The sequence below is a fragment of the Oncorhynchus nerka genome, linkage group LG12 (genome assembly GCF_034236695.1).
Source record: "Oncorhynchus nerka isolate Pitt River linkage group LG12, Oner_Uvic_2.0, whole genome shotgun sequence".
Classification (NCBI taxonomy): domain Eukaryota; kingdom Metazoa; phylum Chordata; class Actinopteri; order Salmoniformes; family Salmonidae; genus Oncorhynchus; species Oncorhynchus nerka.
Window position 1 is genome coordinate 85,079,046 of NC_088407.1, and position 10,932 is coordinate 85,089,977.

General features: G+C 41.3%; 1 protein-coding gene across 1 annotated transcript in view; it reads right to left on the reverse strand.

Moving 5' to 3' along the window:
* LOC135574375 (ALK and LTK ligand 2b-like) overlaps positions 1 to 2,644 on the reverse strand; it is a 20,901-nt gene extending 18,257 nt beyond the window's left edge. Inside the window, exon 1 of the mRNA XM_065025894.1 lies at positions 1,687 to 2,644. The gene's annotated coding sequence lies outside the window, so the exon portion shown is untranslated. The remainder of the gene's footprint in view (positions 1 to 1,686) is intronic.
* Between the last annotated feature and the right edge of the window lie 8,288 nt (positions 2,645 to 10,932).

Sequence of the window (10,932 nt, forward strand, 5' to 3'; positions counted from 1 at the left end):
TCTGTAGCTGTATGTACTGTCTGTAGCAGTCTGTACTGTCTATAGCAGTCTGTACTGTCTATAGCTGTATGTACTGTCTGTAGCTGTATTTACTGTCTGTAGCTGTCTGTACTGTCTGTAGCTGTCTGTGCTGTCTGTACTGTCCGTAGCAGTTGGTAGCTGTATGTACTGTCTGTACTGTCTGTAGATGTCTGTAGCTGTATGTACTGTCTGTACTGTCTGTAGCTGTATGTACTGTCTGTACTGTCTGTAGCTGTATGTACTGTCTGTACTGTCTGTACTGTCTGTAGCTGTCTGTACTGTCTGTACTGTCTGTACTGTCTGTACTGCTGTAGCTGTCTGTACTGTATGTACTGTCTGTACTGTCTATAGCTGTATGTACTGTATGTACTGTCTGTACTGTCTATAGCTGTATGTACTGTCTGTAGCTGTATGTACTGTCTATAGCTGTATGTACTGTCTGTAGCTGTCTGTACTGTCTGTACTGTCTATAGCTGTATGTACTGTCTGTGCTGTCTATAGCTGTATGTACTGTCTGTAGCTGTATGTACTGTCTGTACTGTCTATAGCTGTATGTACTGTCTGTAGCTGTCTGTACTGTCTGTACTGTCTATAGCTGTATGTACTGTCTGTGCTGTCTATAGCTGTATGTACTGTCTGTAGCTGTATGTACTGTCTGTAGCTGTCTGTAGCTGTCTGTACTGTCTGTAGCTGTATGTACTGTCTATAGCTGTATGTACTGTCTGTAGCAGTCTGTACTGTCTGTAGCAGTCTGTACTGTCTGTGCTGTCTGTAGCTGTCTGTACTGTCTGTACTGTCTGTAGCTGTCTGTACTGTCTATTGCTGTATGTACTGTCTATAGTTGTATGTACTGTCTGTAGCTGTCTGTGCTGTCTATAGCTGTATGTACTGTCTGTAGCTGTATGTACTGTCTGTAGCTGTCTGTACTGGCTGTAGCTGTATGTACTGTCTGTAGCTGTCTGTACTGGCTGTAGCTGTCTGTACTGTCTGTAGCTGTATGTACTGTCTGTAGCTGTCTGTACTGGCTGTAGCTGTATGTACTGTCTGTAGCTGTATGTACTGTCTGTAGCTGTCTGTACTGGCTGTAGCTGTATGTACTGTCTGTAGCTGTCTGTACTGTCTGTAGCTGTATGTACTGTCTGTAGCTGTATGTACTGGCTGTAGCTGTATGTACTGTCTGTAGCTGTATGTACTGTCTGTAGCTGTATGTACTGTCTGTACCGTCTGTAGCTGCCGGTAGCTGTCTGTACTGACTCCTCTATAGTTGTCATCAGACATATCTGCCATGTCACCACTTTCGCTGCATGGCAACATACAAACACAGACAGGAGTTAGCTGTTACACACACACACACACACACACACACACACACACACACACACACGCACACACACACTCACAGAGAGAGAAAAGGAGAGAAAGAAAGAGAGGGACAGAGAAAGGCTATAATCTATTATAAGATCATGTTCCCCTGTCTGATCCGCGGTTCTGCTGTCACCCATGAGGAGCTGCCAACATTTGGCCACTTGGGCAACGATGCTGCGTAAAAGGACAGCCTCGTTAGAGACCATATTACGTTGACTTTCACTTATGTCATTACAATGAACAACAGTTAAGTCGCAGACAGACGGGGTTGAAACAGGAGCGGGTAATATAATAGGTTACCTGAGTTGTGTTGTTGACTCGCGGGTTCCAGGTGAAACAGAAGCCGATCCGGCTGCTGCGTGTTCCAGGATTAAACACCTTTTAATCGCTTCAACTACACACACACACAGTCCCTCACTACAATACACACTCCAACTAGACACACACACACTCCAATACACACAACACCGTTTGCTGTCCTCGCAGTGCGTCGTCTGTCCGTTTCCAAATAGGTATCCCCCAGCTCCGGTGCTGCGCACAACTCTCCCCTGACAGGAGTGCACCGTGCGTCTTCTTTTCACAAGTGCAGTAGTTCCCAGCACCGTGCGTCTTCTTCTGTCTTATATTTGGTGGTCCTCTGCTGAAGGTGCCGACCGAGCGGCCGTAGAAGTGTGGCTGGATAAATGAATGACCGATACAACTTTATTAACAAGTCTCTAGACCTCATCTCATGCTGATGAAGAGGTCTGTTGCCCGTCTGTGGTGAGCTCCTCCGCTGCTGCTCGCGCTGTCATGCTGGATTGGTTTGTACTGTGCCGCGCGCTCTGTGGTGTGTGTGTGTGTGTGTGTGTGTTTGTGTGTGTTGAGGTCCCTGGTGTATTTTTCTATTATCCCGGGTTGTCTTTGATCAGAACAGCGTTCAGAGCGCGAGCAGAACCGGACAGAGACGTCATATTTACACCGGATCAGCAAGGAGCCCTGGCCCCGGTCGCCCTATGCCGTTCACTCCTCTCGTTTTTTTGGAAAACTTTTATGTTCCTCTCACTTCTCTTTTCCTGATCTTTTTCGATAGTGCTGAGAATGATAAATTAGTACCCTAATATAGTATGGAAAAAACGTGTTCCCGACCTTCAACCATGTCTCCGCATGGGACAGGAGCAGCGCGAGGGTTAACAGATTGTATAAAGCCTGCTCCCGCGAGGATCCTCCCCTATCGATTTCCGTTTAACTCACATCTTGTCCGCCAGAGGACAGGAATTCACAGACATTAATATGATTTACAGGAGCAGGGTGGTTTGTGTAGTTCTGGACACACACACACACACACAAGTTCTCTCACGTAAACTTTCACACACAACTGTGCGCTCCCGTACCAAGGAGCACCCGCATTCAGGCCTCTCCTCGAACTATACACCCAATAATGCTTTCGTTTACTTAATCTGAACACCACTCCCCATATAGAGAAATAAACATAATATATCCTCTCCTCCTATTTTCGGACTGCGTCGGGGGTTGTGTGTGTGCGTGCGTGCACGCGTGTGGTTTTGGGGTAGGCTATTATTTGCCCTCGAGGCGGCTAATGTTAATCGGGATTATGTCTCGCTCGCGCTGGAACTATTATTAAACTTGTGCTGATTAATCAGGAAGATCACGAGGGACAGACAACAGCTCACCTCGATCTCAGCTCAACCAGGGGCTCAACACTGCCACTCAGCAAAAATAGCCTAGACTCGTTCAAATTATAGACCAAACCGGTCGATGTATTATTCAATATATCATTGTTTATATGATATATGATATATCTCTTCTCTCGAAGAATTTTACGCACTCATGAGAACTAGGCTGTAGTTTATTTCTGAACGTTTTGGCGACACTAGCCGAGCCTACTATATGAGGACAGATCACGAGGACAGATTCTTACTTTTTGTTGAATATTCATTGAGCTGTATTCAGCACCTGCTCAGAACCTCTGAATGTAACCTGTCCTATCTTGGCCCACCACTGGATGGACGCATGCCCGGGGGCGGGTACCGAAGACAACAAACTGCGCAGCTGTGCCACCTATATTGTTTTTTTAATGACATTTGCACTAATAGGTTGACTACTAACTTGTCCATGGCTTAATTGTATAAAGTAATTTAGCTTGTTCGATATTTTAGTGCCAGCAACTGCAGACACTGATCTACATCACCTTGCCTCATAACTACTCATTTATTATTTGTAGATTTAAGTCAGACACTCATGATTTACCCAAAATGCAATGTTCTTAATGAACTCTTTTCTGATTAGCCAATTCTTTAACAATTTTGCTCCGTGTGTCTCCATGGGCCTGTCATGCTGTTTCTCAGGTTCTACAGACGAGGATGGGCCTCATATCATGCTGTTTCTCAGGTTCTACAGACGAGGATGGGCCTCATGTCATGCTGTTTCTCAGGTTCTACAGACGAGGATGGGCCTCATGTCATGCTGTTTCTCAGGTTCTACAGACGAGGATGGGCCTCATGTCATGCTGTTTCTCAGGTTCTACAGACGAGGATGGGCCTCATGTCATGCTGTTTCTCAGGTTCTACAGACAAGGATGGGCCTCATGTCATGCTGTTTAATTAATGTTGGCTAGTACCTGAGTTTATGGCACCCACAGCCTCTCTAGCTGAACTAACACACAACAACAGGATTAAATACAATCTACTGGTCCCTAAACACAACATCCTGACCTGGTCTCACACATGCACGAACAAACACACACACATCCATACACAAACACACACGCACATGCATGCACATGCAAGCACACACGCATGAACACACACACATGAACACGCACACATGCATGTATGACTAAACTCAGCAAAAAAAGAAATGTCCTCTCACTGTCAACTGCATTTATTTTCAGAAAACTTAACATGTGTAAATATTTGTATGAATTTTTTTAAATTTATTTTACTAGGCAAGTCAGTTAAGAACAAATTCTTATTGTCAATGATAGCCTAGGAACAACTGCCTGTTCAGGGGTAGAACGACAGACCTTGTCAGCTTGGGGATATGAACTTGCAACCTTTCGGTTACTAGTCCAACGCTCTAACCACTAGGCTACTCTGCCGCCCCAACAGGATTCAACAACTGAGACATGAAATTAACAAGTTCCACAGACATGTGACTAATAGAAATGGAATAATGTGTCCCGGATCAAAATCAAAAGTAACAGTCAGTATCTGGTGTGGCCACCAGCTGCATTAAGTACTGCAGTGCATCTCCTCCTCATGGACTGCTCCAGATTTGGCAGTTCTTGCTGTGAGATGTTACCCCACTCTTCCACCAAGGCACCTGCAAGTTCCCGGACATTTCTGGGGGGAATGGCCCTAGCCCTCACCCTCCGATCCAACAGGTCCCAGACGTGCTCAATGGGATTGAGATCCGGGCTTTTCGCTGGCCATGGTAGAACACTGACATTCCTGTCTTGCAGGAAATCACGCACAGAACGAGCAGTATGGCTGGTGGCATTGTCATGCTGGATGGTCATGTCAGGATGAGCTGCAGGAAGGGTACCACATGAGGGAGGAGGATGTCTTCCCCTTACCGCACAGCGTTGAGATTGCCTACAATGACAACAAGCTCAGTTTGATGATGCTGTGACACACTGCCCCAGACCATGACGGACCCTCCACCTCCAAATTGATCCCGCTCCAGAGTACAGGCCTCGGTGTAACGCTCATTCCTTCTACGATAAACGCGAATCCGACCATCAGTGAGACAAAACCGCGACTCGTCAGTGAAGAGTACTTTTTGCCAGTTCTGTCTGGTCCAGCGACTGTGGGTTTGTGCCCATAGGTGACGTTATTGCCGGTGATGTCTGGTGAGGACTTGCCTTACAACAGGCCTACAAGCCCTCAGTCCAGCATCTCTCAGCCTATTGCGGACAGTCTGAGCCCTGATGGAGGGATTGTGCGTTCCTGGTGTAACTCGGGCAGTTGTTGTTACCATCCTGTACCTGTCCCGCAGGTGTGATGTTCGGATGTACCGATCCTGTGCAGGTGTTGTTACACGTGGTCTGCCACTGTGAGGACGATCAGCTGTCCATCCTGTCTCCCTGTAGCGCTGTCTTAGGCGTCTCACAGTACGGACATGGCAATTTATTGCCCTGACCACATCTGCAGTCCTCATGCTTCCTTGCCACATGCCAAAGGCACATTCATGCAGATGAGCAGGAACCCTGGGCATCTTTCTTTTGGTGTTTTTCAGAGTCAGTAGAAAGGCCTCTTTAGTGTCCTAAGTTTTCATAACTGTGACCTTAATTGCCTACCGTCTGTAAGCTGTTAGTGTCGTAACAACCGGTCCACAGGTGCATGTTCATGAATTGTTTATGGTTCATTGAATAAGCATGGGAAACCCTTCATAATGAAGACATTTTTTACGAATTATCTTTGAAAGACCTGAAAAAGGAAAGTTTCTTTTTTTGCTGAGTTTACAAACATGTACAAATCACTCATCAACAATCTGATTTAGAGTGTGTGTGTGGGCAGTGGTGTAAAGTACTTAAGTAAAAAATACTTTAAAGTACTACTTAAATAATTTTTGGCGGGTATCTGTACTTTACTTTACTATTTATATTTTTGACAACTTTTACTTTTATTTCACTACATTCCTTATGAAAATATTGTACTTTTTACTCCATACATTTTCCTTGACACCCAAAAGTACAAATAGACCCATTCACACACTTATCAACCAAACATCCCTGGTCATCCCTACTGCCTGTGATCTGGCGGACTCACTAAACCGACATGCTTTGTTTGTAATTTATGTCTGAGTGTTGGAGTGTGTCCTTGGCTTTTACGTAACTAAAAATAAAAACACGAAACGGTTTAAGGAACATAAGGAACTCGAAATGATTCATACTTTTATATTAAGTATATTTTAAACCAAATACTTTTAGACTTTTACTCAAGTAGATTTTTACTGGCTGCCTTTCTCTTTTAACTTGAGTCATTTTCTATGAATGTATCATTACTTTTACTCAAGTATGACAAATGGGTTCTTTTTCCACCACTGTGTGTGGGTGTCTGGATTGGAGCGTTGACTCAAGCACATCTGAGATATTATAGCTTCTGATTAACTTTTTTTCCAGTCAATTAACTTTGTCTTCTTTAGCTAACAATACCTAGAGCCTGAAGCAGCCATGTCCACGCCCTGCATATAACACATCTTAACCCTATCCTCCCCACTAGCTCTACATATAACACATCTTAACCCTATCCTCCCCACTAGCTCTACATATAACACATCTTAACCCTATCCTATCCTCCCCACTAGCTCTACACATAACACATCTTAACCCTATCCTATCCTCCCCACTAGCTCTACACATAACACATCTTAACCCTATCCTATCCTCCCCACTAGCTCTACATATAACACATCTTAACCCTATGCTATCCTCCCCACTAGCTCTACACATAACACATCTTAACCCTATCCTATCCTCCCCACTAGCTCTACACAGCAGAAAGACAATGAATGAAGGATAATTAGCCAAATGAGCTCACACATATAACACATCACCCTATCCTATTCCCCACTAGTTTGACAGCATGTATATATGTGTGCTCTGGATTAGGTCTTAACCCTATCCTATCCTCCCCACTAGCTCTACCAGCACTTGTGGCACTTCACACTGCTTTTGACAGTACACACACACACACACACACACACACACACACACACAATCCTCAATCTCCTGATTGTCTTGTCACGTTACCTTGTTAATCTCATTTTATGCCACTTCTTTAATCAGCCTGACCTGTCCTGGTTATGATACCAATGTCACTAACTGACTGGTTCTGATACTAATATCACTGACTGACTGTTTCTGATACTAATATCACTGATTGACTGGTTCTGATACCAATGTCACTAACTGACTGGTTCTGATACTAATATCACTGACTGACTGTTTCTGATACTAATATCACTGATTGACTGGTTCTGATACCAATGTCACTAACTGACTGGTTCTGATACTAATATCACTGACTGACTGGTTCTGATACTAATATCACTGACTGACTGTTTCTGATACTAATATCACTGACTGACTGTTTCTGATACTAATATCACTGACTGACTGGTTCTGATACTAATATCACTGACTGACTGTTTCTGATACTAATATCACTGACTGGTTCTGATACTAATATCACTGACTGACTGTTTCTGATACTAATATCACTGACTGACTGTTTCTGATACTAATATCACTGACTGACTGTTTCTGATACTAATATCACTGACTGGTTCTGATACTAATATCACTGACTGACTGTTTCTGATACTAATATCACTGACTGACTGATTTATCACTGATACTAATATCACTATCTGACTGACTGACTGTTTCTGATACTAATATCACTGACTGACTGTTTCTGATACTAATATCACTGACTGACTGTTTCTGATACTAATATCACTGACTGATACTAATATCACTGTTTTCTGATACTAATATCACTGACTGACTGTTTCTGATACTAATATCACTGACTGACTGTTTCTGATACTAATATCACTGACTGACTGGTTCTGATACTAATATCACTGACTGACTGTTTCTGATACTAATATCACTGACTGGTTCTGATACTAATATCACTGACTGACTGTTTCTGATACTAATATCACTGACTGACTGTTTCTGATACTAATATCACTGACTGACTTTTCTGATACTAATATCACTGACTGACTGTTTCTGATACTAATATCACTGACTGACTGTTTATCACTGATACTAATATCACTGACTGACTGTTTCTGATACTAATATCACTGACTGACTGTTTCTGATACTAATATCACTGACTGACTGTTTCTGATACTAATATCACTGACTGTTTCTGATACTAATATCACTGACTGACTGTTTCTGATACTAATATCACTGACTGGTTGTTTCTGATACTAATATCACTGACTGGTTCTGATACTAATATCACTGACTGTTTCTGATACTTATCACTGACTGTTTCTGATACTAATATCACTGACTGGTTCTGATACTAATATCACTGACTGACTGTTTCTGATACTAAATATCACTGACTGGTTCTGATACTAATATCACTGACTGACTGTTTCTGATACTAATATCACTGACTGACTGGTTCTGATACTAATATCACTGACTGACTGGTTCTGATACTAATATCACTGACTGACTGTTTCTGATACTAATATCACTGACTGACTGTTTCTGATACTAATATCACTGACTGACTGTTTCTGATACTAATATCACTGACTGGTTCTGATACTAATATCACTGACTGACTGGTTCTGATACTAATATCACTGACTGACTGTTTCTGATACTAATATCACTGACTGGTTCTGATACTAATATCACTGACTGACTGTTTCTGATACTAATATCACTGACTGACTGTTTCTGATACTAATATCACTGACTGACTGGTTCTGATACTAATATCACTGACTGACTGTTTCTGATACTAATATCACTGACTGTTTCTGATACTAATATCACTGACTGACTGTTTCTGATACTAATATCACTGTTTCTGATACTAATATCACTGACTGACTGTTTCTGATACTTCTGATACTAATATCACTGACTGACTGGTTCTGATACTAATATCACTGACTGACTGTTTCTGATACTAATATCACTGACTGGTTTCTGATACTAATATCACTGACTGACTGTTCTGATACTAATATCACTGACTGACTGTTTCTGATACTAATATCACTGACTGACTGTTCTGATACTAATATCACTGACTGACTGTTTCTGATACTAATATCACTGACTGACTGTTTCTGATACTAATATCACTGACTGACTGTTCTGATACTAATATCACTGACTGATACTAATATCACTGTTTCTGATACTAATATCACTGACTGTTTCTGATACTAATATCACTGACTGACTGTTTCTGATACTAATATCACTGACTGGTTCTGATACTAATATCACTGACTGACTGTTTCTGATACTAATATCACTGACTGACTGTTCTGATACTAATATCACTGACTGACTGTTTCTGATACTAATATCACTGACTGACTGGTTCTGATACTAATATCACTGACTGACTGTTTCTGATACTAATATCACTGACTGACTGTTTCTGATACTAATATCACTGACTGACTGTTTCTGATACTAATATCACTGACTGGTTTCTGATACTAATATCACTGACTGACTTTCTGATACTAATATCACTGACTGACTGTTTCTGATACTAATATCACTGATACTGACTGTTTTCTGATACTAATATCACTGACTGACTGTTTCTGATACTAATATCACTGATTGACTGGTTCTGATACTAATATCACTGACTGGTTTTCTGATACTAATATCACTGACTGACTGGTTCTGATACTAATATCACTGATTGACTGGTTCTGATACTAATATCAATATCTGACTGACTAATATCACTGACTTTCTGATACTAATATCACTGATTGACTGGTTCTGATACTAATATCACTGACTGACTGTTTCTGATACTAATATGACTGACTGTTTCTGACTGATTGACTGGTTCTGATACTAATATCACTGACTGACTGTTTCTGATACTAATATCACTGACTGGTTCTGATACTAATATCACTGACTGACTGTTTCTGATACTAATATCACTGACTGGTTCTGATACTAATATCACTGACTGACTGGTTCTGATACTAATATCACTGACTGACTGTTTCTGATACTAATATCACTGACTGACTGTTCTGATACTAATATCACTGACTGTTTCTGATACTAATATCACTGACTGACTGTTTCTGATACTAATATCACTGACTGACTGTTTCTGATACTAATATCACTGACTGACTGTTTATCACTGACTGACTGTTTCTGATAATATCACTGACTGGTTCTGAAATATCACTGACTGACTGTTTCTGATACTAATATCACTAATATCACTGACTGACTGTTTCTGATACTAATATCACTGACTGGTTTCTGATACTAATATCACTGACTGACTGGTTCTGATACTAATATCACTGACTGACTGTTTCTGATACTAATATCACTGACTGACTGTTTCTGATACTAATATCACTGACTGACTGTTTCTGATACTAATATCACTGACTGACTGTTTCTGATACTAATATCACTGACTGGTTTCTGATACTAATATCACTGACTGACTGTTTCTGATACTAATATCACTGACTGGTTCTGATACTAATATCACTGACTGACTGTTTCTGATACTAATATCACTGACTGACTGTTTCTGATACTAATATCACTGACTGACTGTTTGATACTGATACTAATATCACTGACTGTTTCTGATACTAATATCACTGACTGACTTTTCTGATACTAATATCACTGACTGACTGTTTCTGATACTAATATCACTGACTGACTGTTTCTGATACTAATATCACTGACTGGTTCTGATACTAATATCACTGACTGACTGTTTCTGATACTAATATCACTGACTGGTTCTGATACTAATA